The sequence below is a fragment of the Rhinoderma darwinii genome, unplaced genomic scaffold (assembly GCF_050947455.1).
Source record: "Rhinoderma darwinii isolate aRhiDar2 unplaced genomic scaffold, aRhiDar2.hap1 Scaffold_655, whole genome shotgun sequence".
In the NCBI taxonomy this organism is placed as follows: Eukaryota; Metazoa; Chordata; class Amphibia; order Anura; family Rhinodermatidae; genus Rhinoderma; species Rhinoderma darwinii.
This window is the reverse complement of record NW_027464211.1, coordinates 35,743-45,000: the sequence shown is the minus strand read 5'-3', so window position 1 is coordinate 45,000 and position 9,258 is coordinate 35,743.

Sequence of the window (9,258 nt, the reverse complement as noted above, 5' to 3'; positions counted from 1 at the left end):
CCACAAAAACCCATCACCCCACCATACAAGAGGCCCGCTCCGGCCCCAAAGTTCTAGGATTACTCCGAGCTAGGCCCCAAAGTTTTTCCCAGGTTAGGGACCAGGCCAAAGCTGACCTCCCGGTGCCCAACACAATATTTTTTTTTTTTTTTTTTTTTTTTTTTTTTTATATTAACATACATTCATATACACACCTCCCACCACCCCCCAAAATCCCCCGCCCAAAACCTCACTAACCCCACTATCCCTACATAACATCCCATACAAACCTCATTTCCTACCCGCCACCTCGTCTCAAGAGTGCGCTGGTTCGGCGTCCTCAAGCCTTAACATCCATATCACTTTATTAAAACAAAAGGCTAGGGTGACTGAAACTACAGCCCTACACCAGGAAGAAGCTTGAACGGCTAGGGCACGCTAAAAGAAAAGCCTCTCCATAAGCGGGAGGCCTTACGTGCTCCCAGCCTTTCAAACTCCAAAGAGCGCACCTTCACCAGGTCACCAAGGATGTTACTACATACCTCTTCCCTTTGGAGGGTCTTTCTTCCCGTCGAAACTAGACACCGCGCGTTCCACGTGTAGAACCTGACCACTGCACTAACTAGAAATAAAGTGCATCGGTCCCTGCCACCAACTTCTCTGTACGCCCCATAGGCCCACTCGGCATAGGAGAGGCTCTCCATCTCTGGCCACCCGATGGAGATCCCCACCTGGTTGTATACCTCTATATTGAGAGGACACTGAAGCAGGAAGTGCTCCATGCTTTCCAGCGTGTCGCCGCACTCCTCCCGGGGACAATCCCTTTCATCAGAGTTCCTGTACTTCAAGTTTCCCCTCACATATAACTTACCATGGAAGCAGCGCCAGGTCAAGTCCCAATACTTCTGGGGGATCCTGTTTGAATTCAAAAGCGTCAGTCCCTCCCTCAGATCCCTACCTGGGCAGTCCTTGAGGGCCAAGGATGCCTGGAAATAGGAGGCGATCACCCTAATGTCGAGGAGTTTCCTCGGCAGCGTGATCACCTCATCCTTCCCCAGACACCATCGACGGACAACCTTCAGAACCGGGGCAACGTAAGCCGGGAGATGCCCCCGCTGCGATCGAAGATCCTTCACTCGCCCTTCGTTCTCCCATTCCTGGAAGAAAGGCTGAAACCACACCTTGCAAGAAGCTACCCACAGAGGAGCCCTCTCTTTGTAGAGGATTGCCAAATTACATTTAAGAAAAGTGTTCACTAGGAACACTACCGGGTTGACCATACCCAACCCACCTTGTCTCCTTGTTAGGTAAGTCACCTCTCTCTTAACTAGGTTCAGCCTGTTTCCCCATAACAATTGGAAAAACAGGCTGTAGACCCGTGTCCAGAAGGGTTCTGGCAAGATACAAATGCTGCCCAGAAAAATAAACAGTGGGAGCAGGTATGTTTTGCCCAAGTTGATCCTTTCTCTGAAGGTCAAAGTCCAACCTTTCCACTGGTTCACCCTTTTGGTGGCAATCTGCAGTCTGCTCTCCCAATTTTGAGTAGGATAGTCACCTCTGCCGAAATTTATGCCCAGAACTTTTGCAGTGTCTTGGGGCACAGGGAGGGTGTCTGGGAGACAAAAATCTGGGTCTCCCACTCCCAACCAGAGACTTTCGCACTTATCCAGATTGATCTTGGACCCAGACGTGTCCGAGTAGCGGTCTACCTCAGACATCACCCATTCCGCCTCCCCTTGCGAGGAGACGAAGATAGTGACATCGTCGGCATACGCTATCGTCCTTACTGCAGACTCCACGACCGCCAGGTCCATCCTCACACCCACCAACGGCCCGCGATCAATCCTCGCAAGGAAGGGATCGATCGCGAACACGTATAGTAGCGGGCTAAGAGGACAACCCTGACGGACACCAGAGTCCACCACAAAAGGACGACCAACCCAACCGTTCACCAGTGGGAAAGTCTCAGCCCCTGCGTACAATGTTTTCAGCCAATTCACAAACCCCCCAGGCAGACCGTATCTCAAAAGGGTGGACCAGAGATACTCATGATCAACTCTGTCAAACGCTTTTGCCTGATCCAAAGACAGCATGTACCCCTTCCAGTGTCCAGCTCTGCCCTGCTCCACCGCCTCCCTGACACCCAGGACAGCACTAAAGGTGCTTCGACCCGGGACAGTGCAGTGCTGGACTCCCGAGAGGAGCTGTGGTGCAAACTCGACCAACCTGTTAAACAGTACTTTTGCCAGAATCTTCCGGTCCGTATTGAGAAGCGCTATGGGACGCCAGTTCTCAATACGAGACGGATCTTTACCCTTTGACAGCAGGATCAAGGCTGACCTACCCATTGACTTTGGCAGAGCGCCCGAGGATAGGCACTCATTAAAAACCCCAGTCAAGAGGGGAATCAAAGCTTCCCCAAAGGTCTTATAGAACTCGGACGTTAAGCCATCCGGTCCCGGCGATTTCTTAAGAGCTAACCCTTCAATCGCCCTCTTTACTTCCTCTTCCTTGATTTCCTCTGTCAAAACGCCAAGAGAGGGGCTTATCCTTGGCTCCGGAATGGTTTCAGCCAGGAAAGCCGACATTTTGTCTCGATCTAGTTCCTTCCTACTCAAGAGGTGTGAGTAGAAGGATCTGACCACCTCCAGGATCCCTGATTTGGACCTGTTCAGGGATCCCGTACTATCAATCAGTCCTGCCACATATTTGCAATCCACTGACATCCTACAGTTTTTGTAAGGGTCGGGCGAGCGATACCTCCCGAAGTCCCTCTCAAAAACCAAGGACGTGTGCCTATCATACTGACACCTCTTAAGCAAGGACTTCACACAGGAGATATCCTTGCGGCTACCTCCTGTCGAGACAAGCTGCTCGAGTTTCCTTCTTAGGTCCTGGTACAGACAGTGTCCGGCCAGGCTCCTAAAGTTGGAAAGCTGGCGGAAGAATTTTGCCGCACGTTTCTTGAGCATCTCCCACCACTCTGACTTACTGTTACAAAGGCCCAAAAGAGGTACCTGGCTCTGCAGAAAATCCTCGAAGGACTGTCTGACTTCCGCTTCTTCCAGGAGTGCCGAATTCAATCTCCAAAAGCCCCTTCCCATCCGATGGGTCTCTGCAACGTTCAAAGAAAAAACAATTAAACAGTGATCGGAGAATTCTACCTCCTCAACCACAAGTGGCGAGAAGACAGCCTCCCCCTTCAAATAAAACCTGTCTATTCTAGATCTAATCTGACTACCCCTATGATATGTGTAACCACTGTGGTCCGGGGTGTGCCTGATGTGGACATCCTCCAGACGAGCCTCACTGACTATGCTATTTAAAGCGACGCTGTCATAACCCAGCCTGTCTTTGGAGCCCCTCCTGTCCTTCTGCCTCACAACTGTGTTGAAGTCTCCTCCAAAGACCACCTGACGGCTGGTAAAAAAAAAAGGCTTGATCTTCATAAAGAGGCATTTGCGGTCCCACTTGGTTTGTGGACCGTAGATGTTTATGAGCCTAAGCTCTTGCCCCTTCATGAAGACGTCCAAGACCAGACACCTCCCCATTTCGACCTCGATCACTCGTCGGCATTTTACCTCTGCTGCCCTGAAAAGGACAGCCACTCCGCTATACGGCTCGGCCGCAAGAGACCAGTAAGATGGCCCGTGCCTCCACTCCCTTCTGGCCTTATGCACTGATGCCAGGTCTGGCACCCTGGTCTCCTGCAAAAATAAAACATCGGCCTCAACCCGGCCGAGAAAATCAAAGGCCGTGAATCTGGCCGCATCTGACCTAATGCTGGCGACATTAATACTCGCCAGGGTCAACGGAGTAGGTACCGCCATCAAGAGTGATCGAGTTCGACCGCTAGCTTCTTCCCTCCCCCAGTTAGCCCGTCGCTATCTGGGTCCGGGGAATCTTCGTTGCCTCTCTTGAGACTTACACCCGAGAGATCCATATCTTTGGCCGAATCTGGAACCAAAGGAGAAATAGACAGTGAGTTCACAACATTATCATTATTTACACACCCCCCCTCCTCCCCCACCACCACTTTCTCCTCCAGAGGCCTCTCCACTCCTCCGCCTCCCCCTTTGTCCACCAGTGCCGTGACAACCCCCTCCCCAGGTACTTGGCCTACTACCTGGTTTGAGGGTCCAGCACCTCCCGAGAAACCCGACCTTCGCACCGGCACCTCACCTCCGCCTTCCTCTTCTTCCGAAGAGGAGGAGATGATGTCCTCCCGAAGGGCTTGGTACCGGTTGGAGAGCCCTATCAGGGGGGAGCCAGTTAAGCCCTCCTTAGGGATCTGGCCGGTCTTAGGTGTTTTCAATGGAACCCCCCTGGTCTTATACAGGGCCTTCCTGCCAGTGTCCTCTCTCTTGTCTTGCCCCCTCACCTCATCCTCGTCCAAACTTCCATCGTACGAGGATCCACTGGAGGGGGACTCTCCTCTCCTCCTAACCAGTCTCCTGATCTCCTCCTCTACCTCACTATCCCCAAGGGCCTCCGCAGACATGCCAGACTTCTGAGGGACGGCAGACTGAACCCCATGGCTTTGGGGCCCCCCCTGCTCCCTCTCAAGACGACGGCACTCCTGCCTCCTCAATTTAGGAGGCAGGGTCCTCACCTTCCTCAGCCCTATCACCCCTCCGCCCTCACCAGCCCCCTCCCCAGTGACACCATCCCCTGGACCACTGCCACTGGCCAGGCTAGGCGCCACCGGGTTGAAGACCAGGTTGGCGAAGGAGCGCGGACAGCGGCTAAAGGGGTGACCAAGGTCACCACACAGGTTGCACCGAATGTCCTTGCACGTGGCGGCAAGATGACCCAAAGCCCCACACAGCGCACACCTCCTCTCCTTACACTGGGCGCTGAAGTGTGTGGGGCTGCCGCACTTGTGGCAGACCTTCGGCTGCCCCTGGTAGAAAACCAGGATCCTGTCCCTCCCCAAGAAAGCAGAGGAGGGCATGTGGGACACTGAGTTCCCCTGGACCTTTAATTTAACGGAAAAGGTCCAGGCACCAGACCAGATCCCATGCTCGTCCCGGTTCTTCTTGGGCATTCCCTGGACTTCTCCGAACCTTTCTACCCAGGTCATTATATCAATGCAAGAGAGTGACTCATTATTGGTCAAAATGGTCACTCTCTTGATGACCTCGTTCTGCCTTGATATGGCTTGCACGGCGAAACCCTGCCACTGGGGCAGTGCCCGTGCCAGCTCATGACGGGACCAGAAGGATTCCAACCCCTCCGCCGTCATGAAACTGACATCGAACACTGAGGTGCCGTAGGGATGGATTAGGGCATAGATGTCATTAGCCCTAAATCCCATCTCCAGGAGCAGCTCCACAACCCTAGATCTTGGGGGGCTTGCTTCCTTACCAACCCACCGGAGACGGGCCACATTCCTGCGGACACCCCCGGGTCCCCCTGTCGGAAGGGACAGTGCTGGTGGTCCCTTCCCTTTGTTTTCTCGGAAGGCGGCCTGTCCGTACTTCTCGTACCAGAAGGACAGGTCAACCTGCTCACCCCCTATTTGGACAGAGCTCTCGCCTCTCCTTAGGGCCTCCGCAAGGCGCCGTTGCAAGTTACCATGCACGGCACCGGCGGACAAAGGGACACTTGGGCCCGCTGCGACTGCAGCATAGGACCTCCCCGTCTTTACAACTCCCGGAGCCCCAGTGGGCGCTTCCACAACATGTACCCCACTTTCCAGTGGGTCCCCCTCCAGACTAACCTCCATCAACCCCCCTTCCAGAACACTGGGGCCTCCGGGAGCTGCATCAACCTCCTGCAGATCCATTTCTTCCACCTCCCCACTCTGATTCACGCTCACACCCCCATTTGCACCTCCATTCACACCATTTACATCCCCCAACCCATCCCCCACCACTATTTCTTCCCCAACAACTTTCTCCCCACATTCCTCCATCATAATTACATTTTTTTTCCTATGCCCTCAATCACACTAGGTGCGTTTTTTGGTGCGTTTTTTGGTGCGTTTTTGTCTGCAGGTGCGTTTTTTTTCCTGCATGCTTCATTCACCCCAACTGGGCTAGCCACAATCTTATTTTCCACTTTTTTAATTGCTTCTTCCTCCAAACAACATTCTGCAGACGATAGCACCACTCTGGGCACCAATTTATCTTCCCCCAAGGGGATACATACAGCTCCCGTGCCCAGCTGCCTGGGACCGAGCACTATCTTTCCAGCAATTGACGTATTAGCCGCAACATTTTCCACAGTTGTCATATTAGCCACAACATTTTCCACCACACTATTCGCAACACTATCCGGCCTTTCGGCCAGTCTTGCCACCGCACTGCTACCGCCACTAGATCTAGCGGCAGCAGTGCCATCGATTTTCGGGACCTGCTGAGCAGGGGGACTACGCATAATCTCCCCTCCGTCAGACCCCCGATCCACTGCAGGATCAGGAGTAGGCTGACAAGAGGGGTTTACAGTGGTATCCCGGGGTATCGGCAGTACATCGGGCTGTATTAAGGGCACATAAACAAGCCTTTCCTCCATAATTGGAGCCTTACCTGCCTTCAATGCCCGACGCCTCCTTCTCCTTTCGGCCTTGTCAGACAGGTCGCCCGCCGCCGGATCCCCTCCGAACGTGAAATCCCCGAAGTTCACCGGCGGGGACTGCACCTGCCTGATCTCGGCCATCAGGAGTCCCCCGGGACCACCACTGCGTCCGGTCTCCTCCGACTCCGACCATGATTCTCCTGAGCCCTCTGAACTGCTCAACGATACGAGGACCCCTGATGGTCGGTGCCTCGCTCCATCTCGCACCTCCACTCCGTGCTTCGCAGCCCTGTCTTGTTGTGCACAGGGGAGGCTGCCTTCTGACACCTGGCTGCATTCAGAAACCTGGGCGTCTCCTCCCCCCGGCTTGACTGAGGCTGATGCTGGTTCTGGGATTAACCCCTCGCTTGCCTCCTGGGCCGGCTCTTGGCCCTGTTTCTGTGTTCTTTTTCCCAGGGCCTTTTTCCAGTTTGAGAGTCGGTTGCGAAAACTCCCCGAGAACTGTAGGATTAAATCCAGTCTGTTTTCCAGGAAGCCTATGCGGTCTTTCAAGTTCTTAATACGTTCCGAGATAGCCGGTCTTTTGTTCCTTGAGACGTGATCTGCGCGATAGCGCTGCTCTGCCAGGGACTGCTTCAGAGACAGTCTCTCTTCTTCCGATGCCATGTAGAGGCTTGTAACTGTTGTTACCCTCTGGCGGAAATGCTCCTGTGGCTCCCTCGGGGCTAATGCTGCCCAGTCTTCTAGCCGGTGCTCGAGCTCTTCCAGGTCCTGGATTTCACCCAGTACCTCGTACGACACCACGGAGCTCCCGGCTGTTTCCGACATACCCGGCACTCCCCGTCTGTTTCCTTTGCCTCTGGCGGTATCCACTGCCGCAGCTTTTCCTCTTGCAGCGGCTCCCGCCTTTGTGCCGGCCGCCGCTGCGGACCTCTCCGCCTTTCCTGCAGTTTGACTCACTGTGTTCGTAAGTGAAGCATCCACGTCCTCGCGGCTGTGCCGGCTCTGCAGGCTCAGGTCCTCATTAGAGCCTCCGCTCCTCCGGCACCTCTCTGACCGGCGCAGCACGCCGGCTGTCTCCTCCATCCTGCGGTCGTTCTCCCGCCCGACCTCGGCGGCCAGTGCGTCCTCCTCCCGTCTTACACCTGGCTCTGGGGTCTCTCCCCAGGACCCCACTCCTCCTGGGAAAGGAGTGGGGACCCTGCCTGGAACTCCAGCCGGATCCAGCAAGGGTTTTCCGGCTTACAAAATGTGAAAGCACCTCACACACTGCTCACACACCTCTCCCCTCAGGGAGCAAGCCTGTTCTGACACCAGCACACACAAACTCCTCCTCTTCCCGTGGCTGCTGGCACCAGTCTTGCCCTCCAATGGATCCTCGTTAAAGGATTTAAAGTGTACTCATTCCAATTACAGAGCCTCGAAAGAGTCCTGTATTGTTATTTTTCGTCACTACCTCCCCGGGTCGGGAGTGGGTAATTTGCGCGCCTGCTGCCTTCCTTGGATGTGGTAGCCGTTTCTCAGGCTCCCTCTCCGGAATCGAACCCTGATTCCCCGTTACCCGTGGTCACCATGGTAAGCGCAAAAAGTACCATCGAAAGTTGATAGGGCAGACGTCCGAATGTATCGTCGCCGTCACGGGGACGTGCGATCGGCCCGAGGTTATCTAGAGTCACCAGAGCGGCCGGGGAGAGCGTAGGGAGGGCCGGAGCCCGACCCCACCGCCCAAGCCCTCGGTTTGGTTTTGGTCCTATAAATGCACGCGTTCCGGGTGGTCAGCGCTCGTAGGCATGTATTAGCTCTAGAATTACCACAGTTATCCAAGTAACGGTTGGAGCGATCAAAGGAACCATAACTGATTTAATGAGCCATTCGCAGTTTCACTGTACCGGCCGTGTGTACTTACACGTGCATGGCTTAATCTTGGAGACAAGCATATGCTACTGGCAGGATCAACCAGGTAGTCCCCCCTTCCATCGAAGTGCTGAAACTACCTTCATTTATTGCGCTCGGGAGGTGGGCGGCCTCGCAGTGCCAGGGGGACAAGACGACTTTCCAAGGCAGCAGAGAAAGTCCAGGACCTTTGCAGAGAATAGGTCAACCAAGAGCCCCGCGGGAGGTCGCAGCTGGCTGCCAACTTGGTACCGGTACAACCTGGTCACCGCTCGGAAGCGGCCCAGGTCTGCAGGACATGGGTTGGCATAACTGCTACGACGCGCCCCAGGACAATCCCGGCTACCTGCTCTCACCGACGGCCCAGCTCGAAACCTGCCGAGCAGGAGGACACCTTCAAACAACCGACCCCCCTTCCAAGGCATCGGAAGACAGTCGAGGACACATGGAAAGAGAGCAACCAAGAGCCCCGTTGTTGGACGCAGATTGGCACTGAGACCGCAACCAGGTTTCGCGACCACATAAATGTAAGTCAACCGGGGTGTTCAATATGCCACTGTGACGCTTCAGGACAGTCCGGGCTACATACTCTCACCGCGGGCCAGCTCTCAACCTGCCGAGGAGGAGGATGCCTTCAAACAACCGACCGACCCTTCCAAGGCATCGGAAGACATTCGAGGACACATGGAAAGAGAGCAACCAAGAGCCCCGTTGTTGGACGCAGATTGGCACTGAGACCGCAACCAGGTTTCGCGACCACATAAATGTAAGTCAACCGGGGTGTTCAATATGCCACTGTGACGCTTCAGGACAGTCCGGGCTACATACTCTCACCGCGGGCCAGCTCTCAACCTGCCGAGGAGGAGG